The sequence below is a fragment of the Polypterus senegalus genome, chromosome 3 (genome assembly GCF_016835505.1).
Source record: "Polypterus senegalus isolate Bchr_013 chromosome 3, ASM1683550v1, whole genome shotgun sequence".
NCBI lineage: Eukaryota > Metazoa > Chordata > Cladistia > Polypteriformes > Polypteridae > Polypterus > Polypterus senegalus.
In genome coordinates this window covers 228347756-228369520 of record NC_053156.1, presented here as the reverse complement: position 1 = coordinate 228369520, position 21765 = coordinate 228347756, and positions in this window count along the sequence as shown.

Sequence of the window (21765 nt, the reverse complement as noted above, 5' to 3'; positions counted from 1 at the left end):
GCAAGAGAAAAGGCTTCACAAGGTCAATGACACTTGATGAGAACTCACTGCAGTTTCAAGATCAGGGTCATCTAATGGGCACTGATGTACCTTTAGCATGGAAATTGAAAATGAAAGTTGAAAATGTTTTAACAAGAGTTTAATTTCTGCTTCTAATCTTTCCATAATCAGTAAGTTGATGATTTTAGTGTTGTATCCAGTCATCTGTATTAAGTTAAGTGTGTTTTATGTAAGTTACATTTTATGGCTTACGTCTCTTTCAGAGATTCTATTAAACACAGCACTGAAATCTACGTTTTCGCTGTAGCATTTTGGATGAGGTACCCTTGAAAGCAATTTTTATGAGATTTTCACTTTAAAATTGTATTTCTCTTAGAATAAAGTTTTCCAATCAGAAGTATATGTGGGAATATGGGTTTCTTTAATTCTCTGACACTTCATCACAGTAAGTGTTTATTTCACGGTGCCACAATGTTATTTATTTTTTTGTATATGGGCACTACCATTTTATGATTCCCATTACTGTGTGCTGCTCTCGATTGCCAAAGAACTTGGTTTTGGACAGAATACAACTCTTTGAATGCCAGCACGACGATTCATTCACATCCGTGATTTGGATTAAAAAAACAACTGAATGTGGTGCACATTTCTTTTTTGAATTTCTGGTTTTTGAAGTACTATTTTCCATCTGATTTTGATTACTGATTAGCGATTGGGCTTTGGTGTGTCACACACGTGCGCTTAGGAGGCATTCAACAAGCCCTCAGTTGGCTGTTATACCATTGCATGTAAAACAGGTGCCGATGGCTTTACAGCCACATCAGCATCACTTAGGGGCCACCCTCAGAAACTGAATGTACGTCATGCTTTAGGCATCCAGAAACTGTTACTCTGTATCAAATTTGAATGCATACATCATATTACAAAAATCATCATATTTGCCTTTATGGTACATGTTTCTGTTTGTGTCTACATATAAGTCATCTATTTTCTCACCCACTCAATCTTATTACAGGGTTGCATATCTTAGAAGCATCACACTAGGAAGGGCACAAACCTGTGCGGGGAGCCACTCCATCTTAATAAACATACATCTTTTATCAAGACTCCCATTGAAACTCTCTACTTTATGCTGTGTTTTAATTACCTTAGACTATAAAGGTCCCTCAGTGAAAGGTGCTACTGTATATAAAACAGATTCTTGCTTTATCTATTAAAGTCTTTCAGGAACACGGACTAGCTACTTTTTCTGATTGTGACTGCTCACAGATGTTTGCTGTTCAGACACAATGGATAAAATCTGAACAAATTTAAACAGAAAGGAAAGTCATGCTGGTTGAACATGGACAGAATTCACCTCCTTAATAATGGATGACTCAGTTGAAAGAGTGATTAACTTCTGAAAGGAAAATAGTTTGATTAAAACAGTATGTCGCATTGTGCCCCTTGCAGTGTTTGTATACTGGAGCACTTTGCATCTCTGAGCTTTTTGAAGATTCATTTATGTAATCGGTCTGTTTAGGTTTCTCCTAGAGAAAAGGCATTCTCTCTGGTTAACAGGGGGCTCTAAATAGCAATGTTCTTGTGTGTGTCCTGAGACAGATTTGAATCCCAGCCAGACAAGGTTCACTCTTACTAGATTTGACTTCACCTCCCAATGAATAAGCAGATTTAAAAAGAGACAGCAGGTATAATATTTATTCAGCACTGAACTTCAAAAGGCATTTGAAAAATGAAAATTGTTCCTATTCTGCCATCTGTTGGCCTAAACCTGAGTTACTAGCACAGATCAAACTATGAAAGATAACAGTCCATTCATGTGGTTTACTGATGCAATTTCTAAAACTCAAATTTCATTTCCTGGTGCTCTCATTTATTAACCAATCTCGCATATTAAAATAAAGGAGAAGCAGTCTGACTACCTACATGTGTATATATGCAAGTCTAAAAAAGTAGATTTTAACAGTGTGGTTAATTATTAAAGAGTAAATCACAATCGACTTTCATTAGTAAAGATGGCACATATCCCAGTAGCTCATTTTTCAAATACAATAAGGCCTAGAAAAAAGTTTCAGAGATGACATGAGAGCTGGTGGTTAAAGAAGTGTGATAATGTCCATCCCTGAGCTATCTTGCAGACAAATGGGGTCTTTCTCCATTTCACAGTAAACCTCTTCTCGTATACCAAAGTGGTAAAGAGTTTTATAGTTGGTTAAACAATGAAACGTGCTATATATATATAGTGGAACTGGACCCGGACACAGACAGGTGGACATCGTTGTTTCACCCAACACACTCCTTTATTTACAATATTTACAAATACGTTCAGTGCACAAACCCAGTGCCTCCAGCACCAATCCCCCCAAGTCCAGGCCTCACAGTCACAAAATGCCTTTCTGGCCGCCTCCACTCCTCTCTCCAAGCTCCGTCCTCTTCCACCTGACCCTTCTTAATGAACGGAGGGAGGTGGCCCCTTTTATCCCAACCCGGATGGGCTTCAGCTGCCTCCCAGCAATCCCCTGCAGACACACCTCCGTGTGGCGGTAGTGCCGGCTGTGCACCCCGAAGCCCTCCAGGTGTCCCCAGTCTTCTTCCCCCCCAGCACTTCCTGGTCTGGCGGAAGTGCTGAGGTCCAGGGTTCTTCAGGCACCGGGGCGCCGCCTGGCGTGGCCACGGGCCCCTACAGGGTTGAACTTCCCGTGGCCCCCAACACAACCAGGGCAGTCGCCCCCTCGTGGTCTGGAGGAGGCACAAGCCCCACCCCGGTCCTCCTGGCGTCCCAGCTGGGCTCCACCCTCAGCCGCATGCCACTATATATATATATATATATATATATATATATACACACATATACATAAAGTCGACCCTTGACATACGACCGGCCTGACATGCAAACAACTTGATTTACGACCAAAATTTTTGTTTAGCTTTATGACCAACATCTTGTGTTACAACCCGAATGTGGTCACATGTATCCGCTTGTGCGATTGTAAACAAACAGCCGAGAGCGTTCATAAGCATCAGTCGGAGCCCAGATACATGTGTTTGTGAACTTAATTTCGGTCAGTGCATTGCAGACCATGGCAAGCAAGACGCATAATTGCTAAGGAAGGAAGAAAAAGTAACAAAGGTAAAGAAAGCGATTGTTAAGGGATCTTAGCTAGCAGGCTGGCGCGGCACATGATGATGTCATCAGGCTGAGTCAGCACCGGCTTGATTTGGAGTATATTATTACAGCAGTTCACAACACGGCCAGCTTTGAACTGAGTGCTCGACTACTGTCATTATTAACTTGAGAAACAGCGATCACAATCGAAACGAAGAAGGAAATTGTGCGGAAATATGAGAGTGGCGTTCGTGACAGATCTCGCTAATACGTACAGCAGGTTGAAATCCACCATCTCGACAATTTTACAAAGAAAAGATTTGCATAAGGAGGCTCCTTCTAAACAATAACCACCTTCTGTTTCATTCTCCTCCTCCTCTCTTCCTGCAGCCCAAAGATGTCAAATTAAATGGTGAGTACAGTACGAAATTGTTGTTTCTGGTAGGCTAGGCACTTTATAACTTTTTGGTTAGTACATTAGAAAAATTATTGGTGTTTTGGTAAATTATGCGCATTATACAACCCTTTTTTATTATGAAAAGGTAGAGTAAGTGTTGCTGTGGGAGGTTCGGAGCGCATTATGGGTATTTCCATTATTTCTTATGGGAAAAATAGTCTTGACTTACAACCAACTTGAGTTAAAACCAGCCCTCGCGAACGAATTGAGTTCGTAAGCCAAGGGTATATATTATATATAATACACAAGGGCAACTCAAGCTAAAGTTAGAAAATCGGATTTATTAGAAAATGGAATTAACCTTAACAAAACTGAAAATGTCATTTCTCAATGTAGTCTCCACTCTTCTCAATGCACTTGCGCCACTTGCCTGGAAGTGCCTGGATTCCAGTCGAATAAAAGGTTTTGTCTTGTCCTCGCAACCACTCGTGCACTGCTTTCTTCTCGTCGTCATCTGTCTTGAATCTATGACCACACAGATGTTTTTTAGATGTCCAAAAAGATGAAAATCTCATGGTGCCAAATCTAGCGGATAAAGAGAATGTGACAATACCTCAAACTTCAGTTTCTCCAGACAAGCCTTGGTGTTCTTAGCAGTGTGTATTGGTAGGCATGGTCTTGGAGCAAAAAGACTCCTTGAGACAGAAGTTCTCGGTGCTTAGATCGAATAGCAGGCTTCATTGGTCTCCAGCAGGTCACAGTAATCTGCACTAGTGACAATAGTACCCCTCGGCATGCAGTGTTAAACAATAACTCAGGTGAATGAGTGGTTGCGAGGACAAGACAAAACCAGGCACTTCCTGGCAGGTGGCGCAAGTGCATTGAAAAGGGTGGAGACTACATTGAGAAAAGTCTTCATCAGTTTTGTTAAAAGTTCAATCCACTTTCTAATAAATCCCATTTTCTAACTTTAGCTTGACTCCCCCTCATATAAAACAATATAAACTGCTTTGAGATTGTGTGTACTAAGAAATTAAACAAACATTAGTGTATTTGGTCATGGGTCTCAGAAAGGTTAGTGGTTAGCTCTACTGCCACAACGCTACAGAGACCTCGGTTCAATTACAGACCTGAATTTGCAGTCTCCTTCGTTGCTACATCGGTATTCTCTGGGTATTTCAATTTCATCCCACTTTTCAAAGATGTCCATGTGAGGTTTATGGTGACCTCTAAATTAGCCAGATTTCCATAGGAGTAAGTGCGTCGTGCAATAGACTGGTGTCCAGTTCAGGGATGGTTTCTACCGTGCTTCAAATGCTAATGAAAAAATTAAATAAAAAACAGTTAAGGGGACAAACAGTGGGGGTGGGGGTTAAGGATCTACCCTGTAATGAAGGTTTATTTCATGCTTTTCACCTGAAACAGTTAGGATACAATTCTGTAAAGCAACAAAGCGAAGAAAGTAAATAGACAGATGTTCTAGTGCTATGTAAAATATACAGGCAATGATTGCTTTAAAAAAGGTTTTGTAATAACAATGAATGCAAAAAGTACTGTGTAAAATAGATGAGTGCTTTCTAAAATGTAGTTTGATAGTGTTCAATATGAAATGTGCTACATAAAACACTGATTGTCTTAAAAAGCTCTTTGAGGCAGTTCTCACTGCAAAATGTTGTGCAGAAAATAAAGTCTGATTAGTAAAAACTTTAGATAGTCCTGACTTAAAAAGGCTCTGTACAAATAATGATTTATAAAACATTTTAAAGAGCTATCTGTAAAAGACAATAGATAAAGATTTATTGGTATAAGCTTGTGATGCTAGAGCTATTAATAAAATATTGAATACTTAGTAAAGCTCTTTATACTAATAGGCGGCAGGAGAGATGCTCCTTACATTAAAATCCAAATTGTTTGAAGAGATGAAGCCTTTTTGGCTTATGTGAAGACTGACCTCAACCTAAAGGCTAAAGTGTAAACATGGCTAAGAATACAAGCGATAACCTGTGACCCACCTCCTGTTTTAGACCTCCTCATTAGCTTTTATAAAACATCAGGGTTTGTTTTATAGTATTAGAGTGACAAAATCTCTTTATAATGTGCAAGTTAAAGGATGTTGTGTTTTCAGCTATATTCTAGTGGTAAATCCTGTTTTGGTACAGTTGACAACTCAAACTCGGTGCCACCCACTCTGATCCTCCTGACAAGTATGGACACCTCAAGCTCCCTCTAGTTCCTTCCTTACACTAAAGTGCTGATCCACTAAGCTAAAGAAATATTCCTCCCAACCAGCATTGTGACTCTTCACATCCTGCTGCTGACAACAATTCAATAGGAGTGTGGGTTTTATGGTGGTCATAAATTTGAAGAAGTCATTCATTGGACTATTATACAGTATTTGTCATGTGCTATGGGGCTTGAAAATAAAGACAACCTGCAATCTCAGGGTCATATGACTTCCTCTGTGTAAATCATAATACAGTATATAGTTAGTTAGATTACAATGCAGTGAATATAACCACCTAGCACTTATTTATTCACTCAAGCTGATTAGTGTTTCTAAAGTTGCACTGGATAAACATTTCAGATAAATAAATGCATGCCATTTTTGTGCATGTCTCAGTACTGGTGAGAGCACAAGACTGCAATACAAGCTGATTATACCGTATGTCAAACAGCTCCCTCTGCTGCAGTTCACTGCAGTTATACTTCCATCCATCCCATTTCAAACTTACTTAATTTAATTTAGTGCTCTTTGGAGTCATAATCAATCCCAAGGGCATTATGGGGCAGAAAGGCACAATAACTACATATACACACATTCACACAGACTTACCGAGTCAGAATTCAAAACCAGTTACACAGAGGCATGATGTAACAGTACTACGTGTACCACCATGCCACAATTATTTAAAACCATATAACCTAATTACTTAGGTGTGGGGAGCAGGAGCCTATTTGACATCAGATAAAAGGCAAGAACTGACCCTGGACAGAGTGCTAGACCACTGCTAGGCACAGTCACACACACACCTACTGTACATTTATGCCTCCTTTCAAGAATGCCTCAAATCTGGCCTATCCAAGTTATGCTGATCTGGAATTTAAGTTGAAAGCAACAAAAAAAAAAAAACTATTATGCACAGGGCAGCAAACTATTACAATCATCATTGTTATGCAACATCTTTCATAATATGTATATCATTAATCAAACCATTTCACAAAAAAATAAAAATGATACACTTCAGATTAATTTCAACTAAAGATACTACAAAGTAAGGAAAGGATATGAAAGACTTTACCATTAGAGGGTGGGAGACAATGAAGTGGGGTCAGTTTAGTCAAAGAAAGTCACTTTCAGAAGGCACCATAGAAAAGGAGGATATTCAGCCTGGAGTTAAACAAGACAGCAAGGGATTCTGAAGTTTCATTTTATTTGACTCAAAATAAGAGGTACAACTTCTATGGTACAGCATGTCAGGGGTCCTATGGCAGAACAGGGCAAGTACAGGGTTTTAAAGAAATAGTGACTCAGATGCAGTGGATGTAGGTGCACAGAGAATACATATAGCCACAGAGGGTTTAAGGGGGAAATTAGCTAGTATTTATTCATGTGTGCTGCTGCAATCAGAGCAGTCATCCCTCATTAGCGCTCCATAGATCATTAAAGAAAGTAACTATACTCACAGGGATATAAAAAAAAAGGGTCTGGGTAGGTCTAAAAGAGAGGAGAAAAAAATTGAGGAAGGCGAAACGAGAGAGCATAATCGAGATTAGCCCATGTGAGGAGAAACAAGAAGTAGTAGTCTAGGATGATCCATGGAGATGCGCACTGAAGGCCAATCCAGGGGTGGATTGACTCCTTTGAGCTATTGGATTGGGGGTGATTGTGGGCTCCGTAGTCCTGCAGTGACTAACTGAGATGGCAGTAAGAGGGAGCTGGGCTCGGTGGGTGCCAACAGGTATCAAAAGATTTGGTTAGGACAAAAGCCAGATTGAGGCTCTCATTCGCTGAGCAGATCTTGTGGGTAAGCAGGGGACATGAATGAGAAGAAAGTGACAGAGAGGGGAACACTGGGGATGACATAGAGGATTTTATTCCTGTTCTATCTACTTATTTATTGGATTAATTTATCAGTTGTATCCTTCCACTGTACCATTTTTATGGATAATTATTTTTATATTATTTTAATTTGATATATAAAAGCCTATATGTGGAAGTGTGTGTGTCTGTCCGGCCCGGAAGTGAGAGGTGAAGTCGGGGTAAGGGCTTCGAGGAAACAGAAAACTTGCTTAGCCGCTAATAACACAAGCGGGGCGAGCACATCAGCAAAACGAAACCTCTGAAGAAAGACAGTCGTTTAACATCAGTAAAACAGTATCTCTTTTACTTTTCCTCCTGCCGCTAATGCACAAGTGAGGCGAGCATGTCTGCAAAACAAAACTTCAGAAGAAAGACAAAGTCACTTAGCCTCTAACATCAGCAAAATAGTATCCTTTTAACTTTTCCTCCCGCCGCTAATACACAAGCGAGGCGAGTGCGTCGGCAAAACGAATCCTCCTAGGAGAGAGATACCCAGAGTAGTTCTTTTCAATCACCTAACATCTCTATATTTGTGTTTTTCTGACGATCTTAATAGTTTCTAGGACCCCAGGCTTTTTACAGCACGGGCTTACACGACTTTTTTTTTTATAATGAACTGCAATTTGGACACTGATTGTTGATGTTATTAGTTTATCCTCAGTTACAAAAAATGGATGCTCCTGTAAACTGGCTCAGAGAATCCCAAAATCCTGAGGTTTCTGAAACAGAAGAACAACAGAAGAAATGAGCATAGTGTAACCATATTTGGAGACACAGTAGGTGATCTTCAAACTTGGTAAATGGTAGTGTTTTCTTCCAAATAAGTGTTCAGATTGCAAATACACTGGCTCAATTTAACCACACACCCGCTTTTCTCCCATTTAAAATAGTTTCATGCCACAGTCATGCTTAATAATCTATACAGTAAGCACAGCAAGCAGAGCTCCAGTACTTTCTACTAGTAGGTAAGGCAAGTCAGTTCTTCACAGCATCAGTTTCTTCTTTTCCTGAGCTACTACAAAGCACTGTGGCTCTTCCCCCTCCTTCGCAGCTCTACCACAACACAATAATGCCACATTTATTATAATAGCAATTTTTTCTTTCATTGGTGTGCTCTATTTCCTCTGATGACTCTGCACTGACATTTACCCTCTTGATGCTCCCCACAGTCAAGCAAGTTCACTTTTAAAATCCACCGTATGTGTAATTAAATTATAGAACATTGAAAAATGCATGCACAGCACTAGATTTCTTTGTCATTTGTGCAAATCTTATTAAGATAATTGTCTCACCCCTGTGACAGATAATTTGTTTGAATGCTGCAGAAAATAATGGGAATATGTTTTTATTGCTGTTTTCAAGTCACTACATTTTTATAGTGTACTGGGATTCAGACACATGCTGTAAGTCAAGGTGAGGTTTTGCAGTGTGCTTTCATCAAAATGTAAATGAGCCTCCGAAGTCGCAATAAACTTGTTAAGCAATCAACTCCATTATTGCCTCTCTGTAAGAAGTAAGCTCCACCAACAGAGCAGGACAATGTTGGGCAGGAGTCAGATTTTTATTCTACCACCTTGGCCTTCTTGTTCTGTAAGTGTGTCATATTTTCTTTGATGTAAATAGTGCCTTTTTATTTTCATCACTCTGCCAAAGTGCTTCACTAGAACATATTTTTTATTTATTTATAGCACCTTTCACTGAGAACATGGACCTAATGCCCTTAACACAATCTCATTTAAAATTAAACCAACTAACAGAACTACCTTAACCACTAACAAAGCTTCATCACATTTAGTGTCACTCAGAATGAACACAATCAATTAATTTGAACAAGGAAAAACATTAATGGAACATTAATGACAAGCACCATTTCAGAATCATTTGCTTAAAAATAATGTTTGTGTTTATGGCATACCATGAGCCAAAGACTTAAGGTGCTACAAAGCAGCAATGCAATCAATCAGTCTTCGCTATATACAGTAAATTCTTTGTGAAAACTATACCAAACAATCTTTAGTTGAACAATACAATAAATTACCGTATATATTCACTTATAAGTCGGGTCTTGAAACCCGAAAAATCTATCATAAAATCAGACCCCGACTTATACACCCGTTCAAAATTCCATCCATCCATTATCCAACCCGCTATATCCTAACTACAGGGTCACGGGGGTCTGCTGGAGCCAATCCCAGCCAACACTGGAAGGCAGGAAACAAACCCCGGGCAGGTCGCCAGCCCACTGCAGGGCACGCATACACACCAAGCACACTCTAGGGACAATTTAGAATCACCAATGAGCCTAATCTGCATGTCTTTGGACTGTGGGAGGAAACTGGAGCACCCAGAGGAAACCCAAGCAGACACGGGGAGAACATGCAAACTCCATGTAGGGAGGACCCGGGAAGTGAACCCGGGTCTCCTAACTGTGAGGCAACAGAGCTACCCACCTTGCCACCGTGCTGCCCCTGTTCAGAAATGCAACTTACATTTTTTTTTTTTACATTTCTTACCTCCTCCAATCTTGCATCAGTTTTGCAGACGCATCGAATTTTATTGCAGCAGCGCAGTTACCAATTTCTTTAGCTACTTCAACGACGTTTAATTTAAAACAAGCTTCATATTCACTTCTGATTGAACGCTCCATCGTTGATAAGTGATGCTCTTAGGATAAAGGTTTATGAGGGAGTGAGATACAAAAAACACAAAATCAGTGCAAACATCGCTTCGGAATAGTTCGGGTATTACCGTGTGGTAATGTAGGCACAATACATAGAACAAAAAAGGCAGTGTGCTCCATGGTTATTCTCTCAGGTGGGCATTAGCATATCATAATCTCTTTAACCAATAGAGTGAGTTGTCCGCATTCGACTTATACAACCAACATTATAAAATACCAGAAATTATACTGTAAAAATCAAGTTCCGACTTATCCGTGGGAGAACTTATACAGTATATATACAGTAAGCTTCTTCATATGTCGTATAATGCCTTTCAAGGTGAACATTTTTATGAAGCACTTTACCTTAATTAACACATATATTCTTGACTTAGATAATGTTAGAACACTTTTCTTCACACAGAAAAATCATAAACACATGGAATTAATTACCCAAGTAGTGTGGAAGAAAGTATGACTTTTGAGACACTCAAGAAATTAGGTGATGTGGTCGAATAAGGTAATGCAGACCCCACAGATAAATGTTGGGGCACTAACCCGGCCATCCCAATTTATTTCAGTCACAGAAAATGCAATGAAAAGGGCTGCAATACATGTCAATACATACAACAAAAAGAAAAGCCAAAAGTAGCTAAGATAATACGATTTGTTCTTTCTTTACAAGTTATAGGAAACTCCATTCTATAGTGCAGTCTGTACACAACTATCCACCTCCTTCTGGCAGTGACGGGGAAGGGACAGAGGCAACCTTTCTTCACTGTGTGTCTTCTCGGTAGAGCAGAGGAAAGAAAAGAGGAGAAGGTTAGTGCGAGAATCCCCTCTTGATCTGGGATGGTAGTACATGGTTCAGGTAAGGCCAGAGGGCGATTCACAGATGAGCATGTGTGACAGTAGATAGGATTAGAGAGATTTGTTGGGCTGAATGGCCTGTCTTTGTCTCATTTGTTCAAATGTTCTGATGTTAACAGCAAGCACTCTACAGGGCGATGAATAAGACATTCAGTCTTTATGGCATGTAATGACTTCATCATAAACACGCTTACAAAATGGTGACATCAAAGTCAAGCAAACATTAAATAATCAATTCCCAAGTTCAAGAAATTCCAAAAATGGGAATATCATAAAATGCCAGTCGGCATAGTAGCACAATGGCAGCACTACTGCATTGCAGTAAGGAGACAAGGGTTCATGTCCCGTGTGCACCATGTGTGGAGGTTGCGTGTTCTCTCCATATCCATTTGAGTTTCCTTCAGATACTCCAGTTTCCTTCCATAGTCCAAAGACATGCATTTTAAGTGGACTGGCAATGCTAAACTGACTTTAGTGTCTGTGCATGTGTGCGAGTGTATTCAGCCAGTGATGGACTGGCACCCTGTTCAATGGATTGTTCCTGCCTTGTTCCCTATGCTTGCTGGGATAGGCTCCAGCTGCCATGTAATGCTGATTAAGATTAAATTGTCTTAGAAAATGGAATGTTATAGTATCCTATACTGCCTTTCATGGCAAAAACCAGATAGAAACGCTTCATTATAAAAGCATAACATGCAGATCTTTGTTTTGCATGGCACCTTGGTGATAGCTATTTACAATTAAAAACACTTTACTGTAAATAGTTGGCATCCAAGGCAAAAATCATCCCAGCAGTGCCTTTCTTCAACAGCATTCACTTCACATTGTGCCTTTCAAGGTGAACACCAGCACAAAATAGCTCACATAATAAACAGGTAGTTCAGTTGATCTGTAGATTATATAGCAACACACATGACAAAAGTTATTTTCAAGAATTCTACTTGAAATCCATAATCTTAGTGCCTTGGCATGGTAAATGTAAACAAAGCAGTTCACATAAAAAGCAGGAAATTGGTCTTTATGGTATACAGATTTGTGCTCCTTCTTATCTGATGACTTTGCCCTGCCATCTACCTTTCAGATTAACCCCAGAATTACTTTGCATTGACAATCTACTGTACACATAATTAAATTATAAAACTTAAAAAACACAGCATTCACAATGCTAGACTCCCTTGTGTTATTTACAGCTTAGATATATGCCTCACCACAATGACTTAAGGGGTTGTCTTGAACAGCACAATTAATCAATTCTTCTATAGCAACTTACATGCTAAAAACAATTTCAAAGCATTAACATTCAACCATCCATTATCCAACCTACTATATCCTAATTACACGGTCATGGGGGTCTGCTGGAGTCAATCCCAGCCAACTCTGGGCGCAAGGCAGGAAACAAACCCCGGACAGGGCATCAGCCCACCGCAGGGCACACACTAGGGACAATTTAGGATCACCAATAAACCTAACCTGCATGTCTTTGGACTGTGGGAGGAAACCGGAGCACCCACACGAAACCCACACAGACACAGGGAAAACATGCAAACTCCACGCAGGGAGGACCTGGGAATCGAACCCAGGTCTCCTAACTTCAAGGCGGCCACATTAAAGCATTAACAGTAAGAAAAAAAGAGAGAGAAAATTATTTTCCCCCAATTTAAATGTTTATTCCTTTAAAAAAAGTCAGAATTTGATTTTTTTCCAATTTCAAGTTGCATAGAACATCGGTTACCCACTGACTTAAGAGTAGTTGGTTGGGATTCTTCCAGTTGAGCAAGCTAAGTCTACGTGCCAATAGTGAAGTAAAGGTGATTACAGTTTGTTTGTCCTTCTCCACTTTAAGCCCATCTGGAAGTACCCCAAATACAGCTGTTAGTGAATTAGAAGAGATTGTGACACCAAGGCTATCTGAAAGGCATTTAAAGATTTTTGTTTCAAAGTAGTTTCCATTTCAGGGTTCCAGGGGCAAAAGGGTATCTTGGTAGCACTAGGCACAGGGCAAGAATCAAAACAAACAAGGCACCAGTAGATTGCAAGGCTCGCTCACACTCTCTCTCACACACATACACACACACACACACTTGTACCGGATCAATTCTGGAACGATCAATTCAACACAGCAATAATGTGTACACTCTACACAGATTTGTACCATAACTGAACTAGTGTGGCAGAGGCACTAAAAATGTGCCAAGATTCTCCAAATTAAAACATTTTAAATCTAAAATACACTGACAAGGTCTTAATTGTAAACAGAGCATTCTTTGATACATAGCAACTTATGAGTGCTTTTCTTCAACAACATGTCTTTCAAATTGTGTCTTTCAAGATAAACACCACCTCAATTTAGTTCACTTAAAAAACAGTGTGCCAATCCTTAAATTATATAGCACCATGAATGGTTAAATTCACTGCAAAGAACTTTACATGAAAACCACAAGCCATAAGACTTCACTACAAAAATTTAATTCCAGGTTATCACCGCCCTAAAAGCGTCTTCCTTGAGCAACCACTCATGAAAAAAACTGTCACTAGATCTTTTTGTTATACAAGCAAATCGTGCTTACGAACATTTTATAAGAATAAAAGCGTTAATGAAATGATGATGAGGGAGAGAAGAACATCACACGTTACAGTAAGAAAAGAGATTATTTTAAGAAGTAGTGACTTGTGACAGGACTCAATATTAAAAAATAGTCACATGATTAGTATGGGATGTTACTATAGTCACTTACAGCAGCATGAATATTTACAAAGCAAAGTGTAACATGAACAGTTTAACAGAACATATTGGCTAAGTAAGGAAAATACAGGGCACATGTAAGTCAGTATGTATGAAGTGTGGCCGTCAGGTAATGTAGTATACCGACATCTATAATAATTGTTGCAAAAGGCATTTTGTTGCATAAACGTTATTGTCAGCGAAAATCTTCCGGTGTGTAACCCACAAATACCTGTATGTTTAACCCAGGTTTCGATGTAACTCTGGAAAATGCAGCGTACAACTGGCCATGGGAAAAAACAGGGTCTAGGAAATAAACGCAGACGTTATTAAATGTTTATCATTGTGACTTGGTGATAGTCGTAAAACATGGTAAATGAACGGGGAATTTCCTGTGCCGTAATATAAAGAGAATATCTTGTTTTGAGTTGTCAGTGTTATGGAATCCCCGTAGTTTTCCCATCATAATGTTTCTTGTTTTCTGGTAGTTTCCTACTTCTCTTCAGAAAGGTTGTGTGTGTAATTCGTGTATTATTCACTGTCTAGGTGCAAAACTTGCTGCCACTGATCTTCAGATAATGTTGCTCTGGGGTTTGTCTTACGTTGTCTTTGTTGTTCTAAAGCATCTTACCTGTGATGGTTAGTCTGGCATGATGTAGATGTTTCTGCTTCTGTGTGTTGGTGTGAGTATGTAGGCCAGCGAGACATTTCTGTTGGTCACAGCTAGGCTGTATGTGCCTTTTCATTTTATCGGGAGGCTTATGTTAAAGTGAAGGAAAAAGGATGTGTAAAATGGTGGTGTCATAATGCAGTTTCGGTCAGTAACAAAGTATGCACCAAGTAAACAGTCACATAACCATAGCCGATAATTGGTCACATTGAAGAACTGAAGACTTGAAGATAAGCCTAAGACCAAAACTCTGCCAGGAACATGGATTCCTTGCTATTGTTGTGGAGGGATATAGTAGTTGTGGCAACCATTGTTTATATCGAGTATGGACGGACACAAGCGAAATAATTGAAGGATAATATATTACACCATTCATATTGTAAATACAAAAGTAATTTAATTGAGCAACAAAGTCAATCAGCTCTTTTTCTTGTTGAAAAACATTTTACTTGAAATATACAATCTAAGCGCCTTTACTAAAAATAATCTGTTGCCTAATAAACACCACCCAAGAGTGCATCATATTCAGTCACTGGCATTCTCAAACCTTTGTGATCAGATTCAGTAATAGAAGAAGAGAGAACCCATCCCAGTGCACTGGGTGCAAGGCAGCATGAAATGGACAGAGTGCCAATTAATTTAAAAGCACACTCTCACACTCGGATTGAACCAATCTGGCAAATTAGTCTTGATTTAAATAGTAAAATTTAAGGTCAGGCAGCTTAAGTCATGTGTTTTGGGCCACATAGTGAGATCTGGACCTGAAGTCTAATGATTACCATTCCAGCAATCAAGATATAATGACACACTCTTATACTTGCTAAAAGTTACTGATCTGTTTGATTTCTGCCATTTCAGATTTGACAAACACTTCTGTTTTGAATGTTTTGTTTTTTTATTTAATTGTTATAACCTTACATGGGCCCCAGGATTTGAGTTCTCATGTCTCCTGGTTCACTTCATGTGTTTGATCTGTGTGCCTGCAGGCTTTTTAAGTCCTGATTGTGTGAAAGTGCAGTGAATTCATTGCTGAGATGCCTCAACACTCCATATTATATACCACGATTTCTCTTTCACTTCCCAGCCTGTTGGTGGTGAACAGAAAGAAGGGGTTAAATATGCTTTCTTCTTTCTCACTAGAACGTCAGGATGGCAGTGAGTAATTAATGGAAGTGTTGCCTTTCAGCGAAGATTAATGAAAATGATTTGTGATAAATGGAGGCTTGCAAGGGCACTGATTTCATGCTTTAATAAATTCAGCTTCCCTCTGACAGCTGGCTGCATTGTGTTCACTGTAAAACGTTTCTGACAACTTATAATTTGTATCTATTTTACCCAAGCGGGGGGAGGATAACCATTGTTTCATCAATTTGCATGTCATCCTGACAAATCTGGAAACAACACAATGCTGTTGGTATTGATTTGCCTTGCAAACACCCACCCTCCCCACCATATGGACATGTGTTTCAATATTGCATAAACAACCTCAGCTAATGGATTTAATCATCTGTAGTTGTAAGAAATATCAAATGCTATCGTGCTTTTCTGCTTTTATGGTATTGAGTTTTTATTTAACCAGAGGTGGCAGCATGATGACAGCAGGTATCAAAACACTGTCTCTCCCTCTAAGATCTCTTTACTACTCTTTGACATAACACCCTCAAAAGCCGACTAGGCGCTCTCACCTTTAATGTTCTAAGCTCCTTTTTTCCACTTCTATCCATCTGTTGCTGTAAATCCTTGAGAGCGCTGATCAACATTTACTCTGTCTCCTTCTTATTTTAGTTCTTTATTCTTTGTTTCTTCCAAATCTTAAGTCCAAGTCTTGTGCCCTCACACTACAGACTGGATCACTAATCTGAAGAATTCATATATATATATATATATATATATATATATATATATATATATATCCTTTATATAGTCAGTTGGACCCATAGGCTTTTGGCCACTAAGAAAACAAATTACCACAAGATCACTAAAGAAAAATGTCAGGACAGGACAGGAAAGATCCTACTAGTTGGGCTGACCCCCTGCTTCACCAGAAACAGCACATTAATATGGTGTGTGGCAAGTCAAGGAAGCATTTAGAACACAGAATACCACCCAGAAACTCACCTCTGTTTTATGTAAAGTTCCAACATACTAAGATTTGTGGATGTATACTTTGTGGAGGCTGACACGAACACAGACAGGCAGACACGTTCATGTCACCCACAAACACGTTTATTTACAGCAATATCAGTCACAAAGTGCACCACAAAACCCCCAAAGTCCCCGAAGTCCACAAAGTCCTGGCCACACAATGCCTTACTTCATTCAGGCCACTTCCTTGCCTCCTTTCTTCCAGCTCAGTCCACTCCCGACTCTCGCCCTGAATGAATGGAGGCAGCCCCTTTTATTATCACCCAGATGTGCTCCAGGTGGGTTCCAGCAAACTTCCACGGACACACCCCCGTGTGGCGGAAGTGCCGGCTGCAACCCCGGAAGCACTCCAGGTGTCCCTGTTCCTCTTCCCCCCAGCACTTCCTGGTGTGGTGGAAGTGCTGAGGTCCAGGGCTCCAAAGGCATGGGGGCGCCCCCTGGTGGCGACCACGGGCCCCTACAGGGTGGAGCTTCAAAGCTCTGTGCCCCCAAAAGGAACCAGTGCGGTCACCCCCAGATGGTCTGGGGAAGGCACAAGCCCTCCTCCTGTCCTCCTGGGCGTCCCGGCCGGGTCGCCACCCCAGCCACCTCTGACAACTTGGTTAAAAGAAATAGGACCTTTTATATGTAAACTGTTAAGAGAACAAAACACAAAGCCAAATGTTATATACAGCATGATCTCATTTTCTGATAGGCACAAATGAACTCAGTATGTCCTAGTTGAAGAGACAGGCAGTTTCAAGAACATTTTCTCTTACATCAGGCAATGTCCAAATGTGAAGTCCTACATGTGTAATCATATCATATCCCATCTACTCTGTGCATTTGCCTTACCTTATTCATTCATGGTGTCGGTCATTGTGTTTGACACTTTCATTTCATATAATGGCTGCTATCCCAACGATGATGATGGTGATGATGATAATGATGATGATTAGAATTTGCTTCAATTCCATGTTTGATTTAACCCATATGGAACTGTCCACTGCCCTCATCAGTACCATTAATGTGGAAAAAAGTCAATCATTAGCCAAAATTAATATTGTCTATCATGTCTAGTCTTGGTCAACTGAGTTTTCCTTTTATGTTCATAATAACAGTGGTTATTTATTTTTTGAATAGCTCAATTTATTAGGTGTTTTACAATTAAATTTACTTTGTCATTATATGACCTGTGTGGGAGCAGGTGAACACTGTTTCTTTTACTTGAAAAATTTTGTTGCAAAATGCTATAAATCAATTTTAGCCAAACTGCACAAAATCAGTGTTTTCATTGTGATTAAAAGCAGTACAGAAAGTTGACAATATAAAGTCCTACCTATTTATTAATCAATTTTCAAAAATAACTCTACAGACATAATTTTTAGGAATGACATTCACAACAGATACTGTACATTACCATAAAAAAATCACGACCTAGTGGTCTGACATTTAAATCTAAATGTATACACATCAGCTTAACATTCCTTTAATTGTAGTAAACCTGCTTTTACCTGGAAGCAATCCTCATTTAATTGTAGCTGCTGGAAGAACAGAAATCGGCTAATATTACGCAGATATATTTTTCACAAAAGGCTACATACGAGCATAAGTAATGAACACAGATAAGGAACCTTCTTCTTCTTCTTCTTTCGGCTGCTCCCATTTAGGGGTTGCCACAACGGACCATCTTCTTCCATATCTTTCTGTCCTCTGCATCTTGTTCTGTTACACCAATCACCTACATGTCCTCTCTCACCACATATTCAAAGTTCCTACCCTCAGTTCCACCTCTTAACCTTCCTCCTCTACTCCCGCCTCCGGACACAACCCACCTTCTTCTGCCAACAGTAGGCCAATTTCCGCAGCACCCTGTTGGCTAACAGTACTAGTGGCGCTCTTTGTTAACCCAGGGCTCAACCGATCCATTATGGAAATTTGTATTGTTGTCCGCATATTGATCTGGCAAAATTTTATACCGGATGCCCTTCCTGACGTAACGAACACAGATAAGGAATAAAAATTAAAATAAAAAGACTAGGAAGAATGTACTTCACACACCAACACTGAATAATAGAAGGAAAAAGACAAGCAGGCGACACAAGCAAGAGCAAAAATACCTTCAAGAACACAGAGCAAACAACATTATAAAACAACATCAAGTAGTTGTTCACGAAAAGATAAGGAAAAGACATATAGGGTACCATTGAGTGGAAATAAAATACCCTTAACGACATATACAGTATACTGAAATGCTACTATAAAATACAGTGCAGTTCATACAATTTCACTATTTCTTTAATTTTTAAGCGTTTCTTCATTGTCTGTATCACTAATTGTAACCACTCTGTTTAGAAAGCCTGCTAAATTCAATTCAATAAAAGTTCATTATTAAATGTATGAAAATACTTTTAATGTACAGTGTATGAGACAAAATAAGTGCATGCATTTCAGTAATTTAGGTTAAGAATTTCAATATATAGTGTATGCGCTGTTAGGAATGCATTAGATCCTAAACGATATGTCAAATAACTGACAACTCACCTACAGCAACTTCTCTTTTAAAAACATTAATGTTACTAACAGAGTCACATTTAAGCAATCCAACAGATGCAGTCCCAAAATACTGAGGTGGTAAAAACAAACTAACATAGGGGTGATAGGTAATTGCCAGCATAGAATAGTGATTAATACATACTGTCAACAACAGACAAAGGAGCCAAAGAAAGGTTTGGGGTCATATAATAATCCTGGCTGCAAATGGATAAATTAGTTGTACAGATGTGGTACAGGTTCGAGTCCAACACAGAACTGACTTGAGATTGTCAAGATGGGAGTTTTAAAGGTGTGACTATATGCATTAATACATACATACATAAACAAAATCGGTAAGTGTAACCAAACCTCTTAGCTAATACCTTCAATAGTAAAACCTTATGCTTTCATGTTGGATGCTTGACTGAAAGTATATAGAGGTTTTTTAGAAAAAGGGAAGAAATATTTATTACATTCTGACATAAAAGCATACACCTTAACATGCTTGAACAGTAGAAAACAGTATGTCACGTTTCTTTGAAAAATGATTTCATCACAGCATCTCTTTTTCAGCAATCCTTACTCACCAGTGATTCTAAAAATCTGAATACAGTATTAAATACGTTTTTCAATGAAAACCATCTTTGGTTTTGTTTGATTTTTCTCCATATTCACAGAGTTGAACTATAAACAGAGCAATGTATTTTAAATTGTTTGATAATTAAGAAAAAAAATCCTACATTTTCTCCTTAACTGGATTCAGTATTTTCAATAGGGGATATATTCTTCAATTGCAGCTCAATTTCTTTCAACATGTTTGTGCATTTAATACAAAACTAAAATGAATATTAGGTCAGGTGTGCCCATCATGTCCACTGGCACTTAGGGCAGCAACAAAGCTCATTCTCCCGTGTTTATCTTTTGTCAGTTTCTCCAAGGTTCCACATGTCATGTTCATGCTCAGCAGGGGCCTCACACATAATGGCGTGCGTAGAATTCACACTAAAACATGGCGTACAGACAAAAGTCAAAATATGCGTACACACAAAAAAAATTTGGATACAGAAAACCGTGCGTAAGCCAACATCCACGCACATCCGCTACATAAATCCTGGTCTGCATGAAATGTATCGTGGGTGCATTTGCCTGCCACCTCACCCAGACTCCTCGCAGAATTATGGCTCTTTCAATATGCCAATCAATATAAATATTCCCTTAAGTTCAGCATTCTGTGAAAAGACAATGGCAAAAGCATAGGGAAAAAAGAAAAATATCAGTGAATGCCAAGTGGAGGAAAGGAAAAAATGTACTATTTGTTGGTTTAAGCAGTTGTATAAACAACAAAAGGAAGTTGATCGAAGCTTCAAAATTCAGAAAGTCACACAGTGCCCAAAATAAAAAAGAAGTTGTCAGATATTAAAGTCGTGAAAAAGCGAGTCAGGGCCTACCGTCTGAGTGTCATATGGAAGCTTAACAGGGTACAGAGAAAAGAAAAAAAAAATTGGGACACAGTGGGGGAAAAAAAGCTCCACTTTAATCACAGTTTATTTTGTCATTAAAGTAGAATGTCATAAACTTCATCTTAAAATCTTTTAATTTACTAGTTTCTCAAATCCCATCATAACTAACGTAGCACATTAATACTTCCTGTTCTGTGTGTTCTTCTATGTGCTCTATGTACTGTATGTGAATCACTACTTGCTTCTTAAACTGGCTTTCTGTTACACCAACAACACACAGAATACATTATATTCATGAGGTTGCAGCTCTCGAAACAATTTAAATACTAAGATGTATACTTGATAACATTTTCATGATGAAATGAATTAAAGCATGTATTAAACATGGGGCCACAGTGGCGCAATGGTAGCACCGAGCTGGCACCCCATCCAGAGATTGTTCCTGCCTCCTGCAAGATGCTTTTTGCGTAAGTACGCGACCCTTGATGAAATAATTTATTGCAGCAGTACTGTCTCTTTCAAACGTACTAACCTCAAATTCCTGGCCTTCCTTTTCTTTCTCCAAGTAACCAATCGCCACACAATCAGCTCTGTAATAAATGTCAAGACATCTGTAAGATTAGATTCTTCAAAACTTTTAAGGAACATTGAAATATCTTCATTGTACATGTTTAATTATTCCACTCATCTATACATCCTGGGTCACGCCAGTCCCAGCAAGTATACAGTCCGACGCAGGAACGATTCCTGAATGTGGCACCAGCTCATCGCTACCGTGGTGCCACTGTGCCCACATGTTTAATTACTAACAGTATACATTATGTAAATGAAGTTAAAAAATTATCTGTATAATGTAATATGCATACTTTACTGCATTTCATCTGAAAAATGACAGCAACAGCTCCAAGAAGATAGCACCTGGAAATCTAAATTGACTTAGAGGCCATTCGTCATCATCTGTAAATACGCACTCTATTATATAGAATTGAATTTAATTCCTTTATTGTTATTGTATGGTACAATGAGATTCAATATGCAAATCCTCCATAGACTTATTTTCCGATGAAATGGTAAAATAGCAACAACAAAAACAATAATAATAATAATAATAATATGATTAAAAAAACAATAAAAAAAATAC